The sequence below is a fragment of the Geospiza fortis genome, unplaced genomic scaffold (assembly GCF_000277835.1).
Source record: "Geospiza fortis unplaced genomic scaffold, GeoFor_1.0 scaffold112, whole genome shotgun sequence".
Lineage (NCBI taxonomy): Eukaryota > Metazoa > Chordata > Aves > Passeriformes > Thraupidae > Geospiza > Geospiza fortis.
This window is the reverse complement of record NW_005054298.1, coordinates 23,179,958-23,186,700: the sequence shown is the minus strand read 5'-3', so window position 1 is coordinate 23,186,700 and position 6,743 is coordinate 23,179,958.

Here is a 6,743-nt window from a genome sequence, read left to right as displayed (position 1 = left end):
GAGTGCCAGGGCTGATAACAGCGGTCAGTGCCTGCTGAGGGGATGAGCACTGCCTCAGTAAGAAAATGGCCGACGGTGCCCTGCTGAGGAGATGGCCTCAGATACCTGGGAAGGTGGCAGGTGCTGCCTTCCTGAAGAAATGGATGACAGTGACCCTCTGAGGAGACAGATGGCCATACCCTTTGAAGAAATGTCTGCCAGTGCCTGCCAAGGAGATGTGTCCTGCCTTGCTGAAGAAATGGGTATTGATGGCCCACTGAGGAGGCTGTTGGTGACACAGCAGGAAGACGCCAGGTAACTGCTGGGTGCTGTGTGGCAGCCTCAGGGGAGGTCCAAACAGCAATTTTTTGGGGGGCCCTCAGGAATAAAGCTTATCCACACAAGTCCTTTATGTCCAGTGTTGACAAAAATAGGGAGAAGCTTGCGTTTGTTGCTTTGCTGTGGATTTAAACAAGCAATTTTAATACAATTACAAATCCTTCATAAAGCAGTGAGCAACTGCATGGACACAGGTATTGGAGCCATTGCAGGCTACATAAACCAGAAGGCATAGGAAAGGCCATGGTGACAAGCCATGCCAAACAAAAGCCCTTCTCAGGCAGAGCTGCATTCTTCAGATTGTGATTTACAGGAAGTAGTTGAACTATTTGAAATAATTAACCTATTTAATGAATTGAGCTTCATACTCACTTTTCAAATTGTCATTGAATACACTCTGAGTTTTGTAAACATACTTGCAATTATTTCAGAAGTGGCTGATAAGGGTTGTCATCCAATACATTTCTCATTAATTGTTTGCTGCTCTAGTTTGAGAGCAGACTGTCATACTCTATCTGTGTGCTTGATGGCCCAAGTTTTATAGCATTCCCCCAGAGCTCTCAGGCCTTTTTCAGCTTGTTTCTTGAACAGTTCCTCCACAAGTAGTCATGTAAATATGATATATCCATTTGCACATAGTGTTACAAGCCATTGTTGAGCATTTTGAATGGTTTTTTTTACAGCTACTAAGCAGCTAGTGTGCATGTTTGCAGAATAATAGGAGAGAATTTGGATGGAAGTGAGATTACCACTGAAAATAAGCCATTTTGTTCAAACAAATATGTTCCCCTTTCTCTTCCAGTTTTCATACAAATACATAGGTATTAGATACTTGGCCCTGCTCTGTCGCAAAATAATTCTTACAGTGTTAAATAGATGCAAGTCTACAATTCAACTGTGTCATCAAAATGTTTTTCATTTATGTAAACATAATGAGTAGCTGAAGAGTCTGTGGAACTCCTTGTGTCAGTACCACAAGGTTCTGGGAATGGCTTGTTGGGAGTGGGGGACCCCATTGTTCCTCCTCCATGGGTGAATAGCATCAATCTGTATGTGACAAGCTGTGTGTAAGATTAAGATTTTTCATTATACTCTGAAAAACTTGGAGAATCTAGAATCCTTCAGCATCACTTTGTGTGTTTATATACAAAAATAAGAAACAGACGATTCCTTTCTGTTAACTGTAGCTCCCAGATTGCAGATATATTTTTCATGCTAACTTCCTTTCCCAAACACTTTTTCTTTCAAAAATTAAAAGCATATGAATTCAAAAGTATCTCAGAGAAGCAGCCAAAAATCAGGTCATAGGCGCACTCAGATGGTGGAGTCTCTATTACCACTGTTGTTTGAGCTGAGGAGATAAAAATCTCTCTGAGTGACTTTGCATTCTCTGACTTCACACAACGCTGTTAAAATGTAGCACAATCCTTAGGATTCCTGAGCAAAACAAGGTTTTGTCTCCATCTTCTGCATTAACTATTCTCTCCGAAGTCCTGGAGTCTTTGGGGTGTGGTATCTTATTTTGCTGGTTGCTTTATACCAACGATAAAGCGTTTATGTTGCTGGAGTTAAATATCACTTAAGAACTTCAAAGCTGCTCCTTTGAGAGGAGGGTCCTTGACTTTACATCTGGGTGGAGGACACACATGGAAAGGGTTACCATGAGAAACAGTTTTTCCCAGCTGCTGCCTTTCTTAAATTACTGTAGCAGCAGCAGCCACAGTTATTCACTTATGCCAAACATTGTTTTTTGGCATATTTCAGCCTGATCAGTTCCTTGCAGAAATTCCCACAAGGGTAGAAGGGATATCCAGCTTGTTGAAGCCTCTTTTAAATAATTCAAGATGGCTCTGGGAGTTTCTGTAGCTTAAGTCAAGACTGGAAAATGGAATCTTCCAAAGTCAACAGCCATATTAAGTATGGAAAGGAATTTGTGTAAATAGTTGTTCCCACATTTTGAGTAACTCTGCATTTTCTGAAATAAGATACCTGCCTTTTGCATCAGATGTCTATGTGGCTTAAATAATATGTAGTCATTGTTCTTTTGCCTTCTACTTTTGGCTAGTGTTATAATTGTTTTGTCAAGAATTAATCTTAGATTTTTCTTAACTTCAGCATTGCTATTTATCACAAATTCACTGGTCAGGTAGGGTGAAGAGAAAAGACCAAGCCTGGCTTCTCATTCTAACTGTTTAGCAATGAAAATGTGTCTTAATTATATTCAGTTCCTGCACAAAAGGCTTAGTGTCTCAAAGCTAATAAGATCTAATGGCTGCCCACCCCACAGAGTGCTCAACCTGCAATGCAGCTCCTGCTCTGAGGCAGCTGTGTGATGGACAGGGTTGAGAAAGGTAGCAGCAAGAGTGGCTCTGAAGATAATTGTTAGCAGATCTAAGCGCCTTAGATTTCACTTGCTCATTTGAAAACAACCAGGGCCCCTTTAACAGCATTCAGGAAAATTTCTCAGAAGAGCAGACTCCTGCTCCAGACAATGATTAGCACCAAACCTTCATTATGTCAGCTGTAATGACAGTTACAGCTCCTTTTGATGTGCTGGTGCACGGCCTGGCCTGGCCTGTGCATCCAGCAGGCAGCTGGATGCCAAGGTGGGCAACAGTCTGCTCTGTGATTCCTGTAGACTTGCTAGTCTAGTTTGGATCAAAACTCGAACAGAACAAGGCATGTTCCCTCCAATCTTTTAGACTCTTCCTGTAGAAGTACTGTGGTTCTGTCTGCTCACTGAAAGCCCAGCACAGCCCAGAAGGGGCCTGGTCGAGGAAGAGACACAGGCAGTCAGTTGCCCATGGCAACTGTAGTCCCATGTTTTTGCCGGTTTGCAGTGCCCCGCAGAGCTATGGTTCTGACTGCTGATGGCTCCTGTTTTTTCTGAGAGAAAAGTGTGTGTGTGTATGTGGGTGTGTATGGAGATCTCTTTACTGTGGGATGGAGAGAAATGGGAGAGCAGAATTGGCTGTATGGTCAGCAGTGTTTGTTGCCCAAGCTGCTAGGCAGTCAGCAACAGTGGGAACAGCAAACCCAGATTCTAAGGTCTTTTCTGTCAGGCTTTACTATCCCACCTTAGCAGCCTAAGAGCACCCCAACTCCCTCTATCTGTCCTTGGGCTGGGAGTGTTCAAACTTATATTTGTTGCAGGGAAGCCTTGAATTTAATCTCAACTCAAGCATTTAATGAGCTGTATCTCCTTCTAGTCCAGGAAGATCAGTGATCTGAAATCTAGTTAAATTTAAATGTCTGACTGGTCTCTCACTTTCATTCTTAATCCTGAAAGGAAACAGGAGGAAATTGCTCTTGGAGTGTACAAGTCAGGAATTGCTGCAGGAAGTTCTTTTGGCTGGAATATAGAAGGCCAGACTAGATAATCAGGGTAAGCCTGTTACAAATCTATGAAACATCATGATGGAGGTGCTGGAAATGGGCTAAAGTTAAATCCTCTATAAGCCAATTCCTCTTTTAATTTCAGTTTTTATTTTTTGCTAAGTAAACCCTTTCTTGATCATAGTTAATGCCTTCTTAAGGGATCAAAAGAATTATTTTAAAGGACACTGCTTACTCACAAAATTCATTATGGTAATGCTCCATCATACTTGCCAAGCTGCTGTCTCTTTGATCTGCTGCTGTGGCCTTTTGTCTGTTTCTGCAGTTAATCTACATTTTGTTGGTGTCAGGTTTTTTTCATCTTTTACATCTCTGTTTTATTCAATATTATAGTAACCCTATGGAATTCCACCATCTAGTTTTGAAGTTGATTTCGGTTGAAGATTTTAAAAATGCCTCCATTATGAAAAAAGTAGGAGCCCTTGATTGATTATTGATAAGAACATTTGCTATTTTTAATTCAATAGTGTAACCTAGTAAACAGAGTTTCCTGTAATACAGGCTGCTGATCCCATAGTTGGGATTTATTTGTATATTTTAATGGATTCGGCTTATTTTGATAGGGAATCTTGTGACAATTTGTTCTTGTCAAATAGTTTGGGTCATGTTATGTGACACATTCCATGTGAGTCAAATTTTACAAAAGCCTTTTTCTTCAATATCTTCACATTACAGCTGTTCATTGTCACATCACTTTTGTTCTAATTTACTTTTAGTGGATGTTAGTACTTATGAATGGCAGTAAGATTGACAGCCTTAGACACTCCTGCTTACTATGAGAAGAGGACCTTGATAGCATAGACATTATTCAACAGACAGCTTGAAATACAATGCAATGACAAAAATCAGTAAGATACTGTAATTCCTGGCTATGAAGTATACCCAAAGGATAGCTTAGGTCACAGAGGTGTGAGGGGAGTCCTGTAACTTTAAAGAAAGAAATGACTATGAATAAACTAATGAGGTAAAATTTTAATGTAATTCATGTGACAGTCTGTATAGATAGAAATCTCCCACAGTCTGATTAGAGATGGACTAACAGCTTGTGCAAACAGCTTTTTCCTCAATAAATAGATACTGCATACATGCTGCTGAGGGGGATTTTGGAGAAATCAGTCAATGAAGCAGTAATAACAGGGGAATTGACACCAAACATACATGAACTATTTTGGGTATAACAAAAGCACAGGGGTTTAGAGCAGCAGCTTCATAGGTTGTGAAGCAGTTGTTCCAAGAGGATGGGTGACTCTAATTAACATGAAAGATTCCTATGGGAATTTGTTTGAGAAGGACCCTATAAGTCATTAAAAAATCCTACAATCACTTGGAGTTCAGTGTCCTTAGGGACACCAACAACTTACTAGTTAGTGTTTCATTGTAAGAAGAGAATTCCCAGAAGCAGACAGTACCAGTCAAGAAAGGCCTTTCACATAACAAAGGATCTGGCTGAAGAGTCAAAATGACATAGAGGGTCAAAATGTGTGAAAGCAGATGAAAGTGTGTTGGCAAACACAGAACAGAAAGAACATTTGTGACTTTGCTTTTCCCTGTCACTGAAGTTTCTGCCCAGGATGTGTGACCAGAAATAAATAGAGTTCACACTGAAGCATACCATGAATTTATAGAGTGGTGTTACAAAAATATAATTGTTTTTCTGTCCTCTTTCTCATTCATCATTAATGTTCCTTTCCTTTTTTAAAAAAAAAAGAAATAACCAGATGTTTTCCACTGAGAATGTCTCAAACATACTTAGGGGCTTGGGATGGGTTTTTTTGGGGTTTTTTTTGGCATTTCTACGGGGGGCGGGGGGGGGGTAGTTTAGTTTTTTTCTAGAGTAGTAAGAACTGATTTAGAACCCAGCTGTCTTGTTAAACCTGCCAATGTCCTTATGTATCAGAACAAAAGTGTGTGTGAGGTTCATATCCTTTCTTCCCATTTCAAGCCTAGCTCATTTGAACACAGTATTAGTGTTGGCTGACTGGAGTGCAGGGATAGAGTAGTTTGACTTTCTCATTTAAGATCATGTAGGGGGAGTTACTCCAACCTAAACACATTCATAAGTCTTACAAGTTCTTTGATTGTAGGAAGAAATCTGGATAATCTAGAAAGTTACAAGTAAAGGAACATGGGAAATAAGGAGCCTTTCTAGCAACTCAGCATCTCACCAGGATAAGCTAGTATTTTGCAATTACTTCAGTGTTCTGGTAGACCAGGTTTAATTCTAGACCAGACTGCCTTTTGCTGGTTTTGGAAGCATACATATCTTCAGAAATCTATGGACAGTTTCAGCTACAAAGAACTTGAAGTAGTCCTAGTTTGAATTTTCATAATAAAAGACAGGAATTTAATGAAGCCTCTCCCTTATTTTTACTCTTTTTTTTTTTCCCCTTTTGAGTTTTCAGCCGGGTTTAATGCCTGGGGGCCCCCAAGCCTGATTAAACAATAGACTTTTGCCACAGTTATTCTGTTTGGAGACATCATCCTTGACAACATTAGCTAGTAACACTTTTCAGCCAAAACTTTGCTGGCCATTGGAACTTATGTCACAAGTGTGATCTACGGAAAACTAATTTCTTATTGTAATATACAATGGTATTACAATGTGCAGTAAAGACATAATCTTATATGAAGCAATAGACCAAACTCTTTCAAGCCTGATAAGGTATTTTTTAAAGATCTGTAATGTTGAGAGGAGGAGCAACTAAATAGCATTTAAATGTGCTCTGCTCCTTAGTATGCCAATAATATTAAATATTACTACTCTGGGAACACAACTTTATGTACCTACATCACTGTCTCAATCCTGTGAGTGCATTTAAGGATGTGGTATCACATTGTCCAGATTTCTGGAGCACATACCTCTGCAGTGCTACATGCATGATGTTGTTTCATAAAACACACTGTAAATTTTTTCTTGTTCTCAGCAGGCCTGCTTATACCTGCAGGCTGCAAACAAGGATTCTGGGGAAGAAAAACAATGCACAAGTCCTTTAGCAGCATTAAAGAGATTTGGAAGAGTTTTTGGGGGC